Source organism: Topomyia yanbarensis, chromosome 3 (genome assembly GCF_030247195.1).
Source record: "Topomyia yanbarensis strain Yona2022 chromosome 3, ASM3024719v1, whole genome shotgun sequence".
NCBI classification, from domain to species: domain Eukaryota; kingdom Metazoa; phylum Arthropoda; class Insecta; order Diptera; family Culicidae; genus Topomyia; species Topomyia yanbarensis.
This window is the reverse complement of record NC_080672.1, coordinates 393823131-393846664: the sequence shown is the minus strand read 5'-3', so window position 1 is coordinate 393846664 and position 23534 is coordinate 393823131.

The window sequence follows — 23534 nt, the reverse complement described above, 5'->3', positions numbered from 1 at the left end:
AAAGTCATTTGGCATCAAAAATACAAATTTGATTTTGAAATTTTTCATTTCATTTGTGCAAATCGATCCAGCCATCTCTGATTAACAAAGGTTACATTTTTTTCCACATATACACATACATACACACACAGACATTTTCCGATCTCGACGAACTCAGTCGATTGGCATATGACACTCGGCCCTCCGGGTCGGGATTAGATTGACGAATTTTAGAGTGAATGAGAAAAGCAAAAACATTTTTAGCAAATGTTGAAAGTTATGCATTTTTTTTGGTGAGCAGTTCTATGTTTCATAGACATTAAATCAATTTGAACTTCGCTTCCTATTAACTAAAGACCCTTATTACAGTACATTTCTACAAAAACGAGCTCAATTTGAAAATAAATCTGAGGATTATGATTGATTACAGAACTCTGGAATTTTCTATTGGAATGTTTCCAGGCAAGAATTTGATATTGATGCAATTAGACAACTGTGAAATCAAGACCAATAGATCAGTTACATATCAGGAACCCATTCCGACAATTTATCAAAAGTCCTCATGATGTTTACAACAACAGGTTATCAATGTACGGATCAAATAATTGTTATTGTAATATTGAATTAAATCAGTCTGCATCAATAAATTTTCAACCTCAATCCAATATTTTTTTGGGTCTGGTGGGGGGGGGGGGTGGTTGTATGGTGTTAAACCCCAAAACCTTCTCTTGGCTACGCCGTTGCTTGGAGTTATTTATTTCGCTTTTCATTTTCCGATATGTTTCAGATCGATCCGATGGTTATAAGTTAGAAAAAATGCAGTCAGAAGGTTCGCACAAATGAACATTTTTGTACTGATAAGTTATCAAGTTCCTTCCAGACAACTTGGAAGTGTTCGGTGATTATTTCTAGCGGTTGTAGATAGAAAAATGAAATACAAAATTCGATTTATCGAAATAATGTTTGGCTTATTTCAATGGATTATTACTATATTGAACAATAAATAGGCGACAAAGAGTAATCCACAAACAACAAGCCATAACTTTTAAAGTATTCAAAATAGATATTTAAAGTCTTCAGAAAAGTTATTCGCAAAAGTAAGAGCTACAAATTTGCTGAAGGCATCATTTCGATATAATCACTTCCAAGAAAATTTGTGAAAATATCTCACTCATAGGGGGATTAATCAGCAAAAGCAAAATACCAAAAGAAAGGTCATATTACCTCCATTAAATTCTCCGAAGATACTTTTGACCTAAAATAAGCCGTTTTGGCGTTAATAATAGATTACATGTTTTTGGTCATATTTCTGGCAATGGGAAATGATAAAAATCTTTCGTCCGCATTTAATGTTAAATATCTCTTTTGATAATAGTTCGATTTCAACAATCTATAGCTTGTTCGAAAGGTATTCGTTAAAGCTGTCTAAAAACATATAAATTGTTAATCTATATTGTCAATTTCGGCAGATAATTCAAAAAAACTGCAAAAAACGCCATTTTCACGCATTCAAACATTCATATCTTGGAAACTAAACATCAGAATCAAAAACAAATTAATAGCGTTCATACTGTTTTTTAGTTCTTTCATTTAAAATTGGTTTGGATAAGATCGGTTCAGCCATTGCTGAGAAACACGAATGAGAATTTGTCCGTTACATACACACACACACAGACACACACACACAGACATTGTCCCAAATCGTCGAGGTGAGTCGATTGGTATATAAGACTCGGCCCTCCGGGCCTCGGAAATAATCTTGAAAGTTTGAGCGAATTCTATACATTTCTTTTATAAGAAATGTAAAAAGGAACAAAGAACTAACCAATCGAAATTGAAATATAATCTAGGTAATCTTATCAAGTCCCAACGGTTTTGCAAGATTGCCAAAAGTCAATAGAGCTAAGCTTCGTATTCTTGCTTGCTTGCTTGCTTTCAGAAAAAATTCGTAGGAACTGTGAAGGAATCTACTTAAATAGATAAACAAAATAGTTATTCTCAGTTGTCTGTTAACATTGTCGAAGATAGTCTTTAACCCATTCCCCGCGAGTTTCAACCGAAAAAACGTGTGTTTCAGGATTTTTATTATTACGACATCATCATATAAATGTCAAAAGTTCATTGAAAATTTCATAAAGTTGAGCTAACGCAAACTTCGGATGAAGTCACAGAACTAGTAATAGTAGCGAGATGCTTGATCATGAAAATAGGAGTTGAATTTATTTTCCGCATCTACAATTTGCTTGCTTGATTAGAAGATTTAAAGAAAATTTCGACATTCACTTTGTTCGGACATTCTTTGCAACCGTAAACTTGTATTTCATAGTGATATATTTCTATCCATGGAGATAATCTTAACGTGGGATTCGTTCTTCATCGCGGCGGAACATGATTTGATTAGCAAAAGCGTGAAAAGTTTCGTGAGACTGTATTTTTAAATATTTTTCTACTCGTTCCAGTTTAGCGTCTTCTATAACGTGTAGAATAAGTTGCATTTTCAAGCGTCCCTAAATACTTTGAACCATTGAATATTATTTTTTTGTAACTAGAGAAAATTGTAACTTGTAAGTTAATAATAATAAACAAATTCAATTGGTCGACGCACTATAGCCTTTCTTGTAACAGATAACATATTTTTTAGGATTTTTAGTGTCTGTTTTCACTAAGAACTTTTCATAATTACAATATTCAGTTTCTAGTGACTTTCTCAAACCATCAGAATTAATACATTTATGTAATAATTTTTAAGCCTCTCCCTAAACAAAATCCTTGTTACGGGTCTGTTTGGTAATTATTTTTGTTCGTAATTTTTCTTCAAAGTGGCCTTTTTAATGCGCTTACTCCCTACAAAATCAATAGCTTATCGAGATGTTAACTCACTCTATTTCGATTAAAAACTGGATCCTTTCCCCTACGCATAGAAACCGCCCACAGTAACTCACATCCAGCATCCCGAGTGATGCTGATAATATTCATTCGATTTTGAGAGCATGAGAGCAGCACGCAGTAGTGCTGCCGTCATCTTCTCGCTCTCCAGTTGTTTATCGCTGCGGCGGGGAGCAGCCCTGCTGATTCGGATGACAAACTCCTTCGTTGCTTGATTGCTACCTACCTAGAGTGGTGAGGTGGTGGTCGTCGTCGCTGCTGAGGAGCTGCAAGAGTTGCGGACGCCATAATCGGCTTGCTTGCGTGAGCTTGCAACGACCACCCAGGACAGAACCAGTGAGGGTGTCCGACAGTCAGCACCCAGGACCCGGGACCGTTGGTCTGTCATCAGTTTGTTCGGTGCTTTGGCGGTGCGTAACTAACTAAATAGAACATATTTGCGAGTGCGTGTGTGTCGTGTCTCAGCCGCATGATGCGCTGCAGTTATTCGAGACCTTTGTTCCAGAACCGTGCTGGTTAGGGGGTGGGAATTTTCGTTCGCTTCGTTGAAAGACATACGGGGCAACTGACACGACGGTGTCTGTCGATTTTGAAAGGTGGAAGCTCCACGAAGGTGACCTGGAATGCGGATAAAAAAAACGCAGTGTGTGCGAAAATCAGTGATTGAATTTGATAACGAATGAAGTATGGAGAGTAAATAGGATTACACCTTTCATTCGTCTGTGCTGATTGTGAAAAGTCCTCAAGGATAAAGAGGCACGTGTCGGTGGAGGTGGGGTTGGTCGACCAAAAAATAAAAATTCCCTAAAATATGGGCTTGTCATGGTGGGATGTGGCGATAGTGAAAAAGTGGATAACTGAAAGTGATATTGAGAGCGATTCTCCGGAGTGAACGATTGATGATGTGGGGGTCACAGGTCGGCAATCCTGGGCAAGGGACCAGAAGGCAGATGGTTGCTTGTTTGTGTCAATTGTCGTGGAAGTAAAGTGGATTAATTGTTTCTACGGCAGCTACGGCGGAGGAGCAGGAGAAGCGTCCCAACAACTTGTAAGGCTTATGTCGTAAAATGTATAGCAATATTGAAGTTCCGAATTTCATACACAACCAAGTCGGATGGCTACTAAAATCTGCTGGGCAATAAAATGGGATATCCTTTTAGTCTCGCTGAGTGCTTCTGCAGAAGAAACCTGATATAATTTAATTTGGATGTTTCCGACTGTAATCTCCGATGTTTATGTAACCAAGCAGAATGGGAGATGAAAATTTTCCTTTTTTTCTGCTCGATAGCAATGACGCACCGTGGTGAGAACAGCATCTGCAACATTTATAACCGGTAGCATTGTTAAACGCCACAAACAAGAACGGCACACAAAGGAAAAGGTAGAAACATGGTGCGCTTTGCAGGTGTCGGGCTGGGTTCCGAGGGACCCAGAGGACAATAAATTATCTTTTGTTGCTCGCCGTTTGTTTTATCGATAGTTGAACGTCTTCTGAGTGCTGGGATAAGGTGTGGGTGGACTGCTGTGAGAAGTAGTCTAGTACTTTTGACAGGACCGTTTGCAATGTAAATTAATACCATGTCCGAGTTGGGTCGGTTGTGCGAAGGTTCAGGAAGTTTGGTGGAGTCCCTTGGTATTTCGTGAACTGTGATGCTTTGTAGGGCTCCAAAAATTGTTTTGATATCACTTCGAGTTTTTCAAGTAGTTTGAGACCACAGTTTTCGTGATTTGCGGTATTTAAAGCTACTTAGTTTTTGTAAATTTTTCTTTTTGTGAATAAATTAAGCAGTTTATTAAACTTTATAACTAATGATGTATTGCAAATAGATGAACCTAGATTCCATTTATATTTATTCCATTAAAACTATATACTTTAAAATAGACCATCCACAATAAATCTAAATAAAAGAAGACTACGGGGTCGTCTTGTAATTTATTATTCTTTAAATTTCTAGAAACATGACATCGAGAATGCTTTGCTTTGCTTTTTGAAATAGAATTCTTCCTAAGAGTCTAACTTAGTTTTAAAATTTTGGAATAAGCAGGAGTGATAGATTTCGAACATGTTTTCTTAACAAAAATCACTCAATATGTGTACTTTTTTGCCAGAAAAGGGTACACCAATTTTATATTAAGATTTGAAATATGTATGATATGTGATAACGAAATACCCGATCTTAAAAAAATCGGAAACGTCCCAGAAAAAATAGCCAGCCTATCTCGGGTAGTTACAGAATTTGCGTTTCGATTTCGTCTCATCAGAAACCTACACTAACTTAGTGACAGGACTAAGCTAGTGCCGAGTATATTCAAACAACGAAAAAACAATTTGAGTCTCTGAGCAAACCTCTAGATCTATGATGTCCCGCATGAAAAGGAGCTCATTTTAAGCTGATGAGAAATAGTGAAATCGTAACAATGTAAGATGCTCTATGTTTTCGTTTTTTTGGAGCTACCGTCAATCCGGCGCTAGTGTAGTCCTGTCACTAAGTTAGTGTCGGATTCTGATGAGACGAAGTCGAAACGCAAATTCCGCAACCAATTCAGTTATAGGCTTATACGCGCAAATGTAGTTTTCAACAATTTTCTCCTTAATGGAGAAAAAATAGTTTTTGCCTGAATTTTCTCCACCAAAAAGGGAAAATAGCATAGTATCAAAATCCGTTGAAATACTGCCTTCGCCATCATTCGTAGCTAGCTGTTTGCACGTGACAGAGCTTCTGATGCTGTATTGTAACTCAAGCCTGGTAAGCCGAGAAGGCTGTATTAGGTGCTCGTGCTTGGCTGAACGATTCCTGGGTTAGCATAGAAGAAGATTCGAAAGAATTGCTGCACTTGAATTAATAGCCTGAATTGTACTCTAAAGGGCGCACACAAAAATTACCTCCAAAGCTCTTTTATTTATCGAAACCGAATTTGTTGGGAAGTTTTGTGCATTTGTAAAACACAGTGTGAATAAATTGAATGAATTATTAGAGGTAGTTTTGTAAGTATCTCGAGTCTTTCGCTTTTATGTTATTTTACATAGAACTTGTATGTCTTTAACAAAGTTGTTTGTAATGACATTCTCAACAACTTTGTTGAAGACATCAAGCCTCCGCAAAAATGTTTTTGTATATTTATTTTATCTGTCTTTTGGATATTAATAACTTAACGTATTTATTTTATCTCTCTTGAATGTTGATAACCTGAGAACGAGACTTTGTCTACCATATCTGCTTATGCTATTCAATTCAGCACTTGAATGTACAACACAACTGGTCGGTGTTAAGTCTGACCGAACTAAGTCGCAAAATCTTGGAAAATGAGACAATAGCATTGGATAAAGAATTTCATCAGCTGCATTCGACTTTTTCCAGATTTGAAATTTGTTATAATATACAAGAATTATGACAAAAATAACTTTCAAATTATAACGTAAAGAGTTCTGCGATTCAAACTTAAAACTCGTTTTTCTCGAAATCAATACAATGTCACTTAGTCCGGTCTGACTTAACACCGCCCAAATAGTCTTTCCTCTTTAGATTTTTTTTTTCAATTTGTTTTTTTGATAAGGCACGTATGCGTTAGCTTAAAGGTGCCATTTTTTCATTGTTTTACATTCTGAATTTCTTAAAACTAGGGGGTTACACATTTCAATATTATTTTGTTTTATATAATGAAACTAAAAAAAAAAACTTTACAGCTAACTTATACATATAAAAGAGGGTATAATATAATATTCGTAAGATTTGGGGGACGGGTCATTTTGTGTGTTCTTTGTATAGTAATTCACTTTATGATTTTTAGAAGGGAGATTGTAGGAGAAATTAATTATTAACTAAGCGGAACATTTTACAAGCTTATTAACTAGAAATAACTAGAAAGAGTGGTTCAAGATTAAGGGGAATTAATTAGGGCTATTTTAAAGTAGTGGTACTGTTGAGCATTTCTTAACGAGATTAAATATTGATCAACTAAAACTAAGCACTTAAGTTTTGGGAATATATTCAAGGGGAGAAGGGGGTGAAGTCATACATCTGTGTATCAGAGACATGGGAGGGAGAGCGGACAAGGCTGAAAGGGGGGGGGTGAGATATAAACTTTCAGTTTCCGGCATCAGGAATTAACGGCCAGGATTACAGATTCGAACGGATTGATCAACTAACACTAGAAGATAGGGGGGCACATAAGTTTTGGGAAGATATTCAAGGGGAGAAGGGGTGAAGTCATACATCTGTGTATCAGAGACATGGGAGAGAGGGTGGACAAGGCTGAACGGGGGGGATATAAACTTTCAGTTTCCGGCATCAGGAATCAACGACCAGGATTACAGATTCGAACGGATGTATCAAGTATTGGGACGCCGGGCGGTTTTCCTCGAGCCGGCAAGAGTTCCTCCAGACGATTTCGTGGTACGGCTCAGATACGGATCGGGAACATACCGCGCTGCATGTGTGATGTTGTACTGTAGATCTCGTGTTGTTGGTTCATTCGACAGATGTTTTGTCTCGTCTTGGAGTCGTATCAAACCATCGTAGGGGTACGGTAGGCGGAAGAGGGCATTTCTGGGAATAATAAGAGAAAAGATAGGGGCATTTAAATTTGGATATTGATGGTTTTGAGGAACGTGTATATAAGGGACATGTAGAGAATATCGCGGCTTGCTAGTACATCTCGAACCGGGACATTGGGTGATCTTCCTCGGGCCCGAAGGGAATCGAATAGTTGAGATCTGGCAGAACAGTACTCGGCACATGCCCAGACAACATGTTCGATTTCGTGATAACCGTTGCCACAAGCGCAGATACCGCTATCCACGAGCCCAATACGCCGAAGATGTGCGTCCAGCGTGTAGTGATTGGACATGAGCCGAGACATCACGCGAATGAAATCCCGACCCACATCCATCCCTCTGAACCAAGGTTTCGTCGATACCTTAGGGATTATCGAATGTAGCCACCTTCCCAGTTCACCATTGCTCCATGATGTTTGCCAACTTTCGAGGGTTCTCTGATGAGTAATACTGAAAAATTCGCTGAAGCTAATTGGTCTTTCATATATGTCACCTTGTAAAGCGCCCGCCTTAGCTAAAGAGTCCGCTTCTTCATTACCTGGAATGGAGCAATGCGAGAGAACCCAAACTAAGGTAATCTTGTACGATCTTACAGACAAAGCACGCAGGCGCTCCCAGAGTTTCCCCAGAAAATATGGAATGTGCTTTCTAGGTTTCATTGAACGGAGAGCCTCGGTTGAGCTGAGGCTATCCGAGACAATAAAGTAATGATCGGTGGGCAAAGTATCAATGATCCCAAGGGTATACTGAATAGTAGCAAGTTCTGCGATTTAGATTTTTGTTGACAAAATATAAAAAATTTAAAGGAATGTTTTTTGGCAATTTAAATTTTTTTTATTCCCTGTAATTAGTTCTCACATAGTTTTGTTGTATAAAATACGGTAATCGAACAACGGACGGATCTTTGTGGAATTTCTCTTTATCGTCGAATGAACCGCGGCACACGTATGAGGCATGGATCAGAAGAAAAATTAATAAGTTTGCTTTTTGACGCCGTAGCAGCTGCAGCATGATTGCAGTTGCCCGTCAAACGCAGATCGCTCGTATGTTAGCCAAAGCCTTCAATATTGGGGATGGAGAACCCGAGAGATTCAATCAAATACGTGAAGTTATGAATACACCACGCGCTCGTTTGAATCATTCGTCGCTCGCCTGCCAAACGAGCAACATCATGACCATAACGTCCGGAAGGCTGAAGACACAATATGCGGTTAAACACCGTTAATCGTGTTCGAATTTGCACCCATGTCTTTGCTGTGTACAAAGCTTATCGATCGAGTTTGGAAATGCTATGTATGGTATGGTGATGATTTGTAAAGTGGGTGGATTTGGGTGGAGTTCAACACGCTGCAGGGTGCAACCTGTGTGTGCTGCTTGTGAGTTAGCGTTGGAAAAAAAATATTTTTATGCTTGTGTGTGCCCAGCAAACCATCAATCATATAACAATGTAGAAAAGACTCGTAAAGATGTCGACAAAGAGTCAAAATCGTTATGACAGCCATTTTTAGACTACAGAAATTGATTTGTAATCGCATATTACTAAAACATGATTTTAATACGACCTTTCATTCAAAATCGCATTGATGTTCTAGTTAAATCGTGTTCGATCGGAGTTGGTCGTAGAGCACTGACAAATTATATTCATATAGCTACCAATATTTAAATCATAAAAAATCGTATTTTTTCTCACATTTGATCGTATTTTACTTCGATCAATGTCGGATTAACAACATAATAAAGTCGTTGTGGTCGTTCCTATATGTGGGAATAGTCAGTAAGCAGCATAAACATATCGACTTCGATATACATCACAGTGACTTCAAATACGACTTAATATATCACAACATATGAGACAAACGATTACACGAATTTACTTACGACTTATCTCATATCTTTGAGATGAGATTGCTGCATGCATAGAGTTTCTCTACTTGAAGACATTATATGATTAAGAAATATTGCCGTACTTGTAATAATTAAAATAGTTCCGTGTAGTCAGTCCTGCTCTACAATCCAAATGCCGCAAGATCGAATCCGATCTTAATATCAAGGTTGTTCTATGGTTGGTTTGGCATCGGTTCGTTTTTTATTCCCAGGCCCCACATTTTTACGTATTTTTGTAATACTGGAGATGATTGATGTGCCTAATAATTACAGTTTTATCATCTTCTTTACCGATGAGTCAGAGTTAATCGTATATAGTGTTCCGGAATCGGATATACTAGTTATGGATATCTTATATAATCTGAGATTGTTTCGCATGTCCAATCGTAAATACATCCTCTAAAATCACTTTCATACCAGAACTTATCGCGTCTAACGTGTATATTCTTGTCAGAAATCGTCAGTTCTAATCGCTATGTTACATTGTATATCGCCTCCAGTTTGGTACGCATATGTCGATTTTGTCCTACTTTTTTGGGGTATATAAAGTCGTATTAACTTGTAACTTGGATATACCTTAAGAAAAGCTAACGGGGTGCGTTGAGCTGGTAATTATCATTTCAAAATGCTATGGAGATTTGCAGCTGCCTAGTGTAGTGAACCTATTGGCACACATGTTTCACATTTCGGAAATATGTGATGCGTGGTTATCACCAAGAGATCCGACAACATGCTTCTGTAGATTTTTTAGGTACGTATCCAATTGAAAATAGACATCGAAAGAGAATGACCAGAACGGTAACAACTTACCTTGTATTGGACACACTGAGAAAAAATGTGTCCTCAAGCAGGAATCGAACCTGCGATCTGCCAATCTCCAGTTGGCCGTGATGATGTCATCATAGATTCCCAATAGTACCATGACCACCGTTTCGGTAATTCTCACTCTCTCTCTCTCTTTATATTTTCCATTGGACACGTTCCTAAAAACCTCGAACAAATGGGATTTTTCATTGATGTCCACCGGTGTTGCACTTTCTAGCAGAAGTGTCTATGGAACATACCCAGTTTTCCGCACTTCTTCTAGAAAGTGCAAAAATGGTGCAGTTCCAGTGCACTCCACTACACCGGTGTCAATCAATCGAAAATCCCAAAAGAAAAAAATATGACTCACGTCAAAACAAGGAATATATGTAAATTCTATCAACGGCTGGATTTGCCGATGGGTTTTGAGGGCAGAATTCAATATGTTTCCTCATGGTGGTGTCTGAGCTAGCTAATAGGAAGCAAATAGTGATAATAATATCTCAAGCCTGAACGCGATCCACTGGGGCCAAAAATAGACAACGAGTGAAATCTGCCTGAGAAGGGGCGATAACGGTTTACTTATAAGAGGCATTAGATGGGTCCAATGGTAGGTACTGGGACTGTTGCGGTGATCACGATACTGTTGGGAATCTATGATACCATCATCACAGTTTCTCGATGGCGGAGTAGTTAACGCACCCAACTAGAGACTGGGAGATCGCAGGTTCGATTCCTGCTTGAGGACATATCTTTTCTCAGTGCATCCAATAAAAGGTGAATTGTCACCGTTTCGGTCATTCTCTCTCTATTTTCCATTGGACGCGTTTCTAAAAAAACCTTGCAAAAAGGAAAAAAAATAACTCATGTCATAACAAAGAATGTATGCTTCTGTAGGTATTTCTAATGCACGGACGGACTCACCTGGGTTTGTGCTTACTTAAAGGCGGGGGTTAGTTGAAAATTTTTGTGGGTGAGGAGATTGAGGTTATGTTACAGCAGAGACTAAGAGAACGCACTGAATGGTTTTTAAATTTATCACAGGTTGCAAGCGATAAATTTCTTTGGGGAATATTCAGCAGCGTGGGATTTTGTATCGGAGTTTCAAAGTGGAACTGGACCGAAAGTGATTACATCCCGAGCAGACCGTTTTGATTTATTATTTGGAACAGTTTTATTTTGAACTTTGAAACTGATATATGCTGCCGTTTTGTTTGTTGCTTTATTTGAAACACATTTAGAAGTGTGTTTTGAGTAAAGAGTATTTAGCACACTACACTTAGATTCGATTGACTGAGAAAAATAATTTCCAGTCAAGTAATGACCGAAGGACACTTTCAGGGATGATTCAGTTCTAACAAATCATAGAACTTTTATAATAGGTAAAGTCCTTGTAAATATTGTCGTGGAGAAAATGTTCATTGTTTTAATGTGCTTGCATATTCCAGAACACTGAATGCGATAATATTTTATTCCAATTTGATAAATAACGATTGAGTTTAGTATTTATCAAATTGGCAAAAAAAAATCATCCCAAACGACCAACTTGGAGATCCCGAAGACAATTTTCGGTACAATTTGGAAGCGAAAAACTGTGTATTCTACTACATTGCGGTTATGTCTCTGACATTACTCGCCCATATTTTCAATTTTTAATCCCGATGGGTGCTATTTTTATGATTAGGGGAACCCAGGGCTATTCGGACCTACTTAAGCAAATCGCCCTTTTAGGTGGATAGATGTGAAAAATTTAACCGGTTAAAGGTCCTAATTGTTAGTTTGAAACCTCAGCTACATTTTGGTGCCGTAAAAGTTTCATTTGCACCACTCAATGGCAGCGCTAGGCGACGATTTGCAAACCTCTACATTTTTCCATCCTTTTACAATGTAGGGGTAATTCGGACCTCCCTACGGGGTGATTCAGACCGTCATTTTTCTTTAAATTTTTTACAATGGATTTGTTTTTACCTATGAAATATTTATAAGAGACACTCCCTAAGAAGCAAGAAAAAAATAAATTGCTTTACAAAAACTTAATCTGGTAAGTCACAGATGTCGATTGGCGGCCCATGTAATTTTTTTGCTGTACCGTGTGCAATAGTGTGCGCAGCCGCAAGCCGCTGAACGGTGGTTGACGGAATAAGGGGTCCGAATAGCCCCGTACGCTTATTTCGCACCAAAGTGGTGAGCGTCTCGAAAATATCTGTGCTTTCAACCAAACAAAAATTATTCCATAAAATAGAAGCCTCAAGCTTTCCAAACCACTAACCATTTATTTTTTTACTTTCATTTGTTGATTTAATCGTGGTTTTTTTCATTATAATGATTTTTGTTTTGAGAATGGCAAAATAACGAAACACATATCTCCTTTCTGCAAAGAACAAAATTCAGCTCTCAAAATTAATGTTTCAGAATAGCGATTCCATGAATATGTACGATAGTCAGAAATTCCTGATATTTTCTGAGAAATCGAGGGGGTCCGAATTACCCGCACTGTCTTAATAGCCCCGGGTTCCCTTATTTATACAAAAGTCTTAAAAAGCCCATCAAAATTCTATGACTGTTTACAGATAACTCTCGTTTGTAAGTAGTGCTTGGTGCCCTACTCGGGTTCTATTTTACCTACATTTGAGACCCTCGGTGACAGGGCGACAACCGTGCGTTTCGAATTTTCGTAAGTACAAGAATCCAGGAAAACGGTGGCAGATCTGCCGAATTGCTTAGATATATCTATGTATCCACGCAAGTTTTTTTTCGGCGGAATAGAGTGTATTTAACCCTTTCATGGTCATGTAACTTTTAGGTTAGACAAGAATCACAAAAACACGTATGGCGAATAGATGGTCCTATCGCTTGAGTTTGTGCTATACGTAGAATTGAAGTTATTATAAATGGATTTGATTCCACTGAAACAGTGCCATCAGGGACAGTACGGACACTGTGCACCACTGCGCACAAAGTGTGACGGGTATGTTACTATTACATTCGAGTAAGATTATATTGCCTTTTTAGTAATATACCACACAATTGCGCATTGCGGTATTAAACACATAGTACCTCAAAGGTAATAAACGGTGGAATGACGATTTTCGGTAGCTGTACATTAGACTGCCCAGAAAAATAATGAATTTTTGAAAACTCAATCGGCTCACCCCTGAGTCGATTACGGGTCCCACCAGGAGTAATTGGATCAAATTTGAAGCAAATCGGACAAGTCTAGCTACCAGACCATCGTGCCTGAAGTTTGTATGGGATTTTTCGACAATTTACATGGAGAAAACCCATTAGCTCGCATTTTTGCCGCCAGGTGGCACTGTATGCATCGTATTATTACAATAAGTGAAAATAAGAAAGATAATTTAATTGTCTACAACTTTGTCGAAGACTGCTAATGAATCCGGCTTTCTTAAAAGAAGTTATTAAACTCTTAACGAAGTGTTGTCTGAGTGAGTTTTGCATGGGGCCTAGCAGTGCATGGTTGTGTATCAGTACTCGATTTCCACGAACTATAAATTTTTGTGAAATCTTGAGCGTTTTTTCAAAACGTCATATCTGCAATGAGTTACTCTCTGTTTATACTTTCTCTTTCGATTTTTACGGCGTCACTATACCACTTTTCACTTATTTTACAGTACAGATCGAAAGACGGTGGTTTTAGCTAGCATATTATGCAAAGAGATGAGGGATAAATGTTAAAGTGACCGAATTATTAACAGAAGAGAAAGTAAACAAAGAGAGTAACTGATTGCAGATATGACGTTTTGAAAAAACGCTCAAGAAATAATCGTTAGGTTTAGCTCAATAGTATGTTCAGAAGAATATAATTCGAGTTAGGTTCTCGTTAGAAAATTTTAGTGCCACCTGTGACCAACTAGAGGGCGCCAACACGAACTTTTCATATAAGAGAGATAGAATATCGGAATGTTTGGAAGAATTATTGAAAAATGCCTGTTCTACAACATTGTAGATGACACCTAATTTCTATCTCTTTCCGTTGAAAAGTTAGTGTTGGCGCCATCTATGTGGTCACAGGTGGAACTAACATTTTCTTACCAAAATATAACTCGCATCATTTCTTCTGAACATACTATGCAGCTAAACATAACCTTTATTTCACAAAGATGTAAAGTTCTTGGGAATCGAGTACTGATACACAACCATGCACTGCTAGGCCCCATGCAAAACTGACTCGGATAACACTTCGTTAAAAGTTTAATAACTTCTTTTAAGAAAGCCGGATTCACTAGCAGTCTTCGACAAAGTTGTAGACAATTAAATTATCTTTCTTATTTTCACTTATAGCGATAATACGATGCATACAATGCCACCTAGCGGCGAAAATGCGAGGTAGTGGGTTTTCTCCATGTAAATTGTCGAAAAATCCCATATAAACTTCAGGCACGCTGGTCCGGTAGCTAGACTTGTCCGATTTGCTTCAAATTTGGTTCAAGTACTCCTGGTGGGACCCGGAATCGACTCAGGGGTGGACCGATAGGGATCATTTTTTTTTCCTGTCACTCTACTGTACATGAATGTGCATCACACAACCAAACACTTTTTATGTATGTATCAACCACGGCTCTGTTCATCGATTCTATGATAGTATTAGAATCGAGTAAAACCAACCGAATTCTTGCGAATTTCTGCCGGTAAATTGTTTTTAAAGCGATACGATGCTTTGTACCGGTTCTGAACTAGGCCCAGACCCAGACCCCGTATTACCGTGAAGTTATTACGGCCTCGTTTTGGCTGTGGCTGCTACTCCGTTATTTATCGGGATTGTGCGGCAATTCATAATATGGTGCATGTACTACTCAAAACTATATGAAATTATTCAATATAATGAAAAAAAATGTTAGGAACATGATTTAAGCAAACCAATGTAAATTACTATAAAATATTTATTCTTCGTTGCTGGTAACTGGTTTTAGTTACTTCTCGCGAATTGTCAATTCTCAAACCTTATACATGATTGAAGTCGTCATTCCACTCAGACAAAACCATGCGTTTTTCCCATGCCCATTGCATGCTCCGTATATTAGTTCTAGTTGGTCAAATAAATACTAAACAAACATATAAATTAGTTTGTTCAGTCCAAAGAAAAGTCAGCTCGATTGGCATCACCCGGCGAATTCTCTTATAATTCTATTCGGTGTTCTCTTATAATTCTATCAAATCAACGAACATTTAAAATTACATACGACAAAATATACGGAAATTTTGGAAATAAAAGAACCAAGAGGACTACCTATTTACAATAAAATAAGAACGGCAAAAATAGTTGCATTATTATTTGTAAAGATAGCACTGCCTTTCGAAGCCCTCCCAGAAAAACTAAACAGAATTAGACATCATCAAGTTAAAACAGAGTTAAAGACATTTTAAAATTTCGACCAATTTCTTTAGTCTAATTTTCAATGCCCGTTAAACTGCGAAGCTGATATTTGTCCAAAGTCCATCCCACATATACACAAACAAATGCTGAGAAATTTTCATCAAAATCGGAGAACATCAATACGACCTCTCGAGCAAAAAACTGGCTGGGTTAACCAGAATAGACTAATGCCGTTTTTGCTTGAAGATAAACTGGGTCAGGTTGTAACCTAGAGTGACAGAAAAAAAATGACCCCCATCGGCCCACCCCTGAGTCGTTTCCTAGCCCCACCAGGAGTGTCTGCTCCAAATTTGAGCCAAATCGAACAAGTCTAGCTACCGGACCAACGTGCTTGAAGTTTGTATGGGATTTTTCGACAATTTATATGGAGAAAACCCTCTTGCTCACATTTTCGCCGCTAGGTGGCACTGTATACATCAGATTATCACCAAAAGTGAAATTTAAGAAGATATTTTTATTATCTACAACTTTGTTGAAGACTACAAAGCGATCCGACTCCAATAGGAAAAGTTATTAAACTATTAACGAAGTGATGTCTGAGTCAGTTTTGCATGGGGCCTAGCAGTGCATGGTAGTGTATCAGTACTAGGTTCTAACAAACTAAACATTTTGTGGAATAATGGTTAGATTTAGCTGAATAGTATGTTCGGAAGAATTGTAGTACATAATACGAGTTATGTTTTGGTTAGAAAATTGTAGTTCCACATTTGACCGCATAGATGGCGCCAACACTAACTTTTCAACGAAGAGAGATAGAAATTAGGTGTCTTCTACAAAGTTGTAGAACAAGAATATTGCAGTAATTCTTCCAAACATTTCGATATTCTATCTCTCTCCGTTGAAAAGTTAGTGATGGCGCCATCTATGCGGTCACAGATTGAACTAAAATTTTCTAACCAAAACATAGCTCGTATAATGTACTACAATTATTCCGAACATACTATTCAGCTAAATCTAACCATTAATCCACAAAAATGTTTAGTTTGTTAGAACCTAGTACTGATACACTACCATGCACTGCTAGGCCCCATGCAAAACTGACTCAGACATCACTTCGTTAAAAGTTTAATAACTTTTCCTATTGGAGTCGGATCGCTTTGCAGTCTTCAACAAAGTTGTAGACAATAGAATTATCTTCTTAAGTTTCACTTTTGGTGATAATCTGATGTATACAGTGCCACCTAGCGGCGAAAATGTGAGCAAGAGGGTTTTCTCCATGTAAATTGTCGAAAAATCCCATACAAACTTCAAGCACGTTGGTCCGGTAGCTAGACTTGTTCGATTTGCTTCAAATTTGGAGCAAGTACTCCTGGTGGGACTAGGAATCGACTCAGGGGTGGGCCGATTGTGTTTTCAAAAATTCATTATTTTTCTGGGCAGTCTATTGTAACCCCAACCAGGGCCGTCGAGAGCCGCGCTGGGCCCCAGGGTTTGAAGTACTGAAGTACTATTTTTTATGAAAATTGTTTATTTGACACGATTCAATGCGTTAGCTTAACAGAGTCGTCAGTATTTTAAACATGTAATAGATGGAAAAAATGAAAATTAATAAAGGAATATTTGTGGCTGGCCATCAGAATGACTTACGTCCGACTTGCCACACAGTGATCACCTTCCATACAAAAGTCGGACAAAACCTCAAAAGTGGCCCGAATTTGATGAAAACTTCACATTAGGGTAATTTTGTGACGCTGAATTCATATTTGATGTTTATTTTTTGTTTTTTATTTCCTCAAAATTTTGGCACTTAGGGTGGTTCGAAAATTCAACATTTACAAATATAAAGTGCACTATTTCCATAAAATTCATTTTCAAAAAATTAGGTGCGGTGAATTTTTTTGCAAAACACACATTTTTTCAATTGTTGATAATGATAAGACACATCTATAAATTATATTGCGAGCTCTGGGTAGTCAAAGGCTACCATGCGTCTCCTTCAGACGTATCACGAAAAATCACCTTTTTTCATACCTCGGGGCAGAAAGGGGCAAAACAAGACATTAATTTTCGGAAAGTGCACCAAATTTCAAGTATCGTGAACAACAAGCGATCTTTCCGAACCGTTTCAAAAAAAAGTACAGCCACTTTGAACATTATAACTTTAAACTATTGCTCGATTTATTATTTGTTTTTTATGTCTGAGCGGGAAGAAAGGCTTGTATCGACTAAATCGAATGGCAGTTATAAGTCCAGCGAATAACCTTTCACATGAAATCAGTTTGACCCCAATCGGAGTCTTAACTAAACAGATATGTGCATTTGAATAACTTAGGTTTGAAAATAGTTTTCCTCGGAATTTATCATCTATTTCACCTTTGAAGTCATGTAAAAAATCGAACTATCGTCCTTGAGTCTTAATATTTCGAAAAGACTCTATTCAACCTGTTAAGAAACAGAGAAAAATATTAGATCATGAAAAATCAAAAACAAAATTTTGAGGTTTTGTCCGGCTAGGCGACACTGTGTGCCATTGCAATTGGAATCCTTTTTGCGGCGTTGCCATACAGTGCATATTCCCATCGTTCATGCTCCCTTGACGCACGTTAATGCTACCATCGTTAATGCTGCCCAGAATCTGAGCTTAGAAAAATTGACATCCCTGCGTGAGCTTGAAAGAGAAACAAAATTTAATTCATGCCCGCCGCGATGAATCGAATGTTTGGTTTGTTTCCCTCGTCCTTCGATTTTTCGGTACAACGCATTCATGTTCGCATATGTTCGGTTTCAGGAGCAAACTGAATCTTGTTTCTATGATAGCTCCGAGAGGGATTATCAAGCAAAAGTGCACCAGATATAGATTACGCAGTTCAGTTATGCTCGAAAATGTAAAAGAACTTCTGCCTTCAAACTGTCCACATAATAACAAATAAATGTTTTGGTTGGTGAATGAATTTATATTTCCTCTGCACTCAACCATTCGATTCTTCATAAAATTTCAGTTAGTTTGGAAGTGAATGAATGAGGGAAGCGTTGGAACTGAATATTGTTTCAGCAAATTTATCAGAAATAAGTAACTAAATGTGCAATTTCGCACCACTGATGCTGCCTTGTTTCTTGTTGTTAGTACATGTTGTTGATTTTGAGATACTGGATTCAGCTATTGCAGTTGTCACTATGACCTGAACGAATTTTCTTTATCGGTTTCTGAACATGGTAAAATCGGTTTTGGAATCAATTGTTACACTTGCGCTAACATTCAGAGAAAAAACATCACGAAGGCGATGACTGGGATCCAGCAGCGAAGTCTGCTGTGAGACAGAGAGTTGTGAAAGAAAGAGTTTCAACTTTTGGTGAATACTAATGGGTAGAATAAGTATCTAGTTAAATTCCCATATTTTTCTTCATCAAATGTATACACTGGAACCTCCATTTACGAACCAAGCCAAGGGTTCGTAAATTGAATTAGTTCGTAAAAAAAGTGTTCGTTTTTTGGGATTTAGATCGTAAAAAAAGTTCGCTTTACATTCTTACTAAAACGCATTGGTTGAGCGACATTATCGATAACCCAACAATATTGGTATTTCCGAAACGGGCTTGACAAGTACATGATGAAAATGGATATTTGGTACCTTTTTGAAATCCAGGATGGAGACGTCCAATTGAACAATAATCTCAATAACCCTAAAAATTTGGGAATTTTTGAAACGGGCTTGACGAGTAGATGATAGAAATGGTAGCTTGGAGCTATTTCGAACAATTTCTGTATAAACTATGAGGGTATTTTTGGGCGGGTTTGACGAATAAATGAGCGATATCCTTTTGGAGGCCTTCTAGTTGAGAAAATTTTCTATAATCATATCATCCGCATCACAAATCACTATATCTATATCTATTCTATGATTATTTTATTTCGAAAATGTCAATATTTTAGGTTATACAGATATCTTAACTGGAATTCGTCATCTTAGTTTTTAAAATGGCTTCATACATTGATTTTCGTCATCTACTCGTCAATTCCATTTCGAGAATATCCAACTTTTATTAGTAACAGTTAGCTAAGAATATGTTAAATTGTATACAACTTCATACTGTACGGTGCGTATTCAACCTAAATGAAATATAAATGAAACAAGAATGGTTCAATTGCACTGTTAAATGAATCTAATAGGGTTACGTTCACGTACTTCAGAAAACCATTGGAACGACTGGAACGTAGTTGATTGTGGTTTATTTACAGTGCCAACAGAAACAATAAACTTCAACAATTATATCAAAATAAATTAAATTCAGTTAAAAATGCGGGCCCACAAAACGGACCCGGGCACCAGGGTAGTGCCCCCCCCCCTGATCCCCCCTCTCGTCGGGCCTGACCCCAACTACATGTATGAACTAGCAGAGGTTGGGGTTGCAATCTGATTCAGTTTCGGGGTCAAGTAAAAACGAAATAACACTCTCGATAAATTAGATTGGTTATCCAATTTAGATATCAGTATCCTACACTTGTTTTTTGGAGTTGTGTTTTCTGCAAGTTCTGCAAAATTGTGAATAAAACATTCTTCTAAATTTAAAGTGTTTTTTATTGAGATTTATGAATATATTAATTATTATAAGAAAAATATCGTTACACTGCTAGGTTTTGTTCCTCTTATTTACACAAATTGGCTAAAACATTCTGTACCTAAAAGACGAAAGCTCGTTGCGGCTGCTGTGCGAAGGGACTGAAGCAAAAGATGTTTATCTTTGGATCACTGGGAAAACAACTATGAACCTTTTCCTTAACCAAAATCATGCCTTCTACAATGTCGATTAAGTATTGCGAACCTCGTTAACAGAAATAAAAACTTTTCCACGAACCCTCTAATTGAGTCAAATAGAACAACTGTTGAACGTGACCTCCATCGGAATTGATCATTATTCGGTAGTCAATATTCAAAACAAAATGGTTAGAATTGAGTTAATCTTTCTTCATCTCCGCCGTTACTTTGTTTTCAGCAAAGAATTTTTTTTTCAGTACTCTTACTACGTTTCTTCCTCCTCCGAGCAAAGTTCACACAAATTAAAACCCTTATAAACCGAGAAAGTTTATTCATAAAATACTGCAAACTAATGGCTTCCCGCAGAGTAGTCTCTCTGTATGTGTGCCTGTGCGTACGCCCCTTCATCGAACCGAGCGAACCGGGGTGACAATGATGGCGCGATGAAGTTCATTGGATTCTTCCGGTTGGGTTGCTTTGCTACCCGCTTCCGTCCTTCTTTGGCCGGGTCCGGGTCCGGATGCTCCGCCAAGTACGCCAACAACGGGTGGTAGTTGATGCCAAAAACAAGGTGACTTCACGAAACAAACTTTTCGCATCCCCCCCATCTCCCTCCAACCATACCAGGATACTGCTCCGCGGTGGGAATTATGACACGGAAACGAATAAAATGTTTCCGCTGTTTTACACTTTTGTGTAGTGAAGCTCTTATCCCACGCGGACACTAGGGCAGATGTTTGGAACAGAGGAAACCGGAAGACGGAGAATGGTTATTGCTTTTTTTTTCTCTCGATGATGGTGGTGTTGTGTGGCATCGGTTTCTATTTTGTTATTTTTGATGGATTCCATTCGCTCCACTTAATGCATTTATTTCATTACAAAATCGTGTTTATTTTTAAACATTTCTGTTGAATGGTAAAATTAAAACATTTATCTTTACTTTGGATGGTGAAGTGGGGTCCAAGGTACTTAAGTATTTTTTTCGTGATCACAAAAGCTGATTACTGCTCGTTATGAAATTGGTACCATCCAAGTAATCCGTTTTGAGACTATTGCCGAAAGGGAAACACGGAAAAAGTTATTTCTGTATTAGGTTCTCATCCCCTCGTCAGGTTAGGAGGACGTAGGAGTAAGTTTGTGATGCTTCTGTTCACTCAGTTGTATCCGGAAGCTGACGGATAGTACAGGAACGAATCTGACACAGTTCCAGCGACACATGAGCAACTTTTCGTCATTGATAATGATCCAATCATTTTCTGGTGCTGGTAGTTAGACACAAAGGCGCGTGCGTAACGCCAGAAGCATTATCGGTGTTGCGTAGAAAATTAAATTATTTTGATATTCTTGACAGGAATGTAAATTATTCAGGTTTGAATTTGGCCGGCATTTAATCTAGTTTAAATTTTTACCACAAACAACAATCATACCACTAGCACGCAACTCATAACAATTTTTCGCGACCTTTATAGGCCAATTTATATATAATTTTAGTTGGGACAGTTGTCGCATACACGATGTCGGCGCTACGCAATTGAAAAATAATTTCCAACCATGAGGGATATCCCATGCGTAAATTATTGTTTTAGGAAATGTGTAGAAGGTGAAGTTATTGTTCTGGATGAAGAAGATCTGCGATACATTATAAATGGATAAACCTTAACCAAATTGAGCAAAATGTACCACTGTCTAACAACTTTTTTCTTGGATAAGTATTACGCTGTTTTTGGACATTCCCTATGGACTAACAGACATAACAACATAACAGGCAATTGGGACTGTGGTCGCATAGGCAGCTATGGCGTCACCGATATATGCGCAAATAAACAGGGGATAGAACACTAGTAAAAAAATATTCCCGAGCCAGGCCCGTAGCTAGTATTTTGTTTCGGGAGGGGCTTAAAAATTATTGCATAAATGTATTAATTCTGATGACTTGAGATATTTACTGGAAACTGAACGTAATTATGAAAAGTTCTTAGCGAAAACAATTCCAAGTTAGAAATTTCTCTAGTTACAAAAATGAATGTTCAAGAGTTCAAAGTATTTAGCGCTGCTTGAAAATACTACGCATTCTAGACTACACGTTTACAAGATGTAGAAGACGCTAAATTGGAATGAGTAGAAAAATATCCAAAAGCCCGCCTCACGAAACTTTACACGCATTTGCTAATCAGGAGAACGAAACCAACCTCAAGATTCTCTCCATGGATAGGAATATATCAGTGTGAAATCCAAGTTTGCCATTGCAAAGAATGTCCGAACAAAGTGAATGTCGAAATTTGCTTCAAATCTTCTGATAAGGCAGGGGATTTGTAGATGCGGAAAATAGGTTCAACTCCTATTTTCATGATCAGGCATCTTGCTACTATTACTAGTTCTGTGCACTGATAATATAAATTCGTGAATATAATGAAATCGATCATGCAATGCACGAATTCATTCGTCGTTTTCTGCAACGAAGTATTTTCGTACATTGTAAATAGTAACTTTCGTTCATTTCATGAACAAGAATGGCCGCTTGGTGAACGAAAGCTTTCGTAAATTTTACACATTTAATATACACTGCACGAATGTTATCGTTGATAACAACATTATTTTTCATGAATGAAACGAAATGTTTTGTTTATTTTAAAACACGTTTGTGTATATTACGAACCATTTCGTTGGTCGCACCAATTCATTTCGTTTATTTTAGAAAAATTTTCAGTCGATCTTCGATCGATGTTTGACAACATCGATTTTTTTAAATTTCAAATAATCGATGTGGCCAAATCGATTTTATTATAGTACGAAGAAATGACCGCTTGATGAACGAAAGTTTTCGTAAATTTTACTTATTTAGTTTGCATTGCACGAATGTTATCGTTGATAACGACATCATTTTTCGTGAATTAAACGAAATGTTTCGTTTATTTTAATAAACGTTTATTTATATTACGAGCGATTTCATTGCTCACACGAATTTATTTCGTTCATCTTAGGAAAGTTTTCGTATTTATTAGTATATTATTTTTTCAATCGATATTTTAGGATCGATGTTTGACAACAACGATTTTTCAACTAACTAAAAGGATCAATCTAGCAAAATCGATTTTATTTCAACCTGCTCACCTCTATTGAGGACTAGAAAGATTGTGGTGTGAAGTAATGGCCGCTTGATGAACGAAAGTTTCCGTTAATTTTACATATTTGGTGTACATTGCAGGAATGTTATTGTTGATAACGACATTATTTTCATACTATGTTGCGTTTCGGCTTCGCCTCATCAGAAACCGACACTAACGTATTGTCGGAATAGATTAGCGCCGGCTTGACGCAAAATCCCTTAAAACTAAAA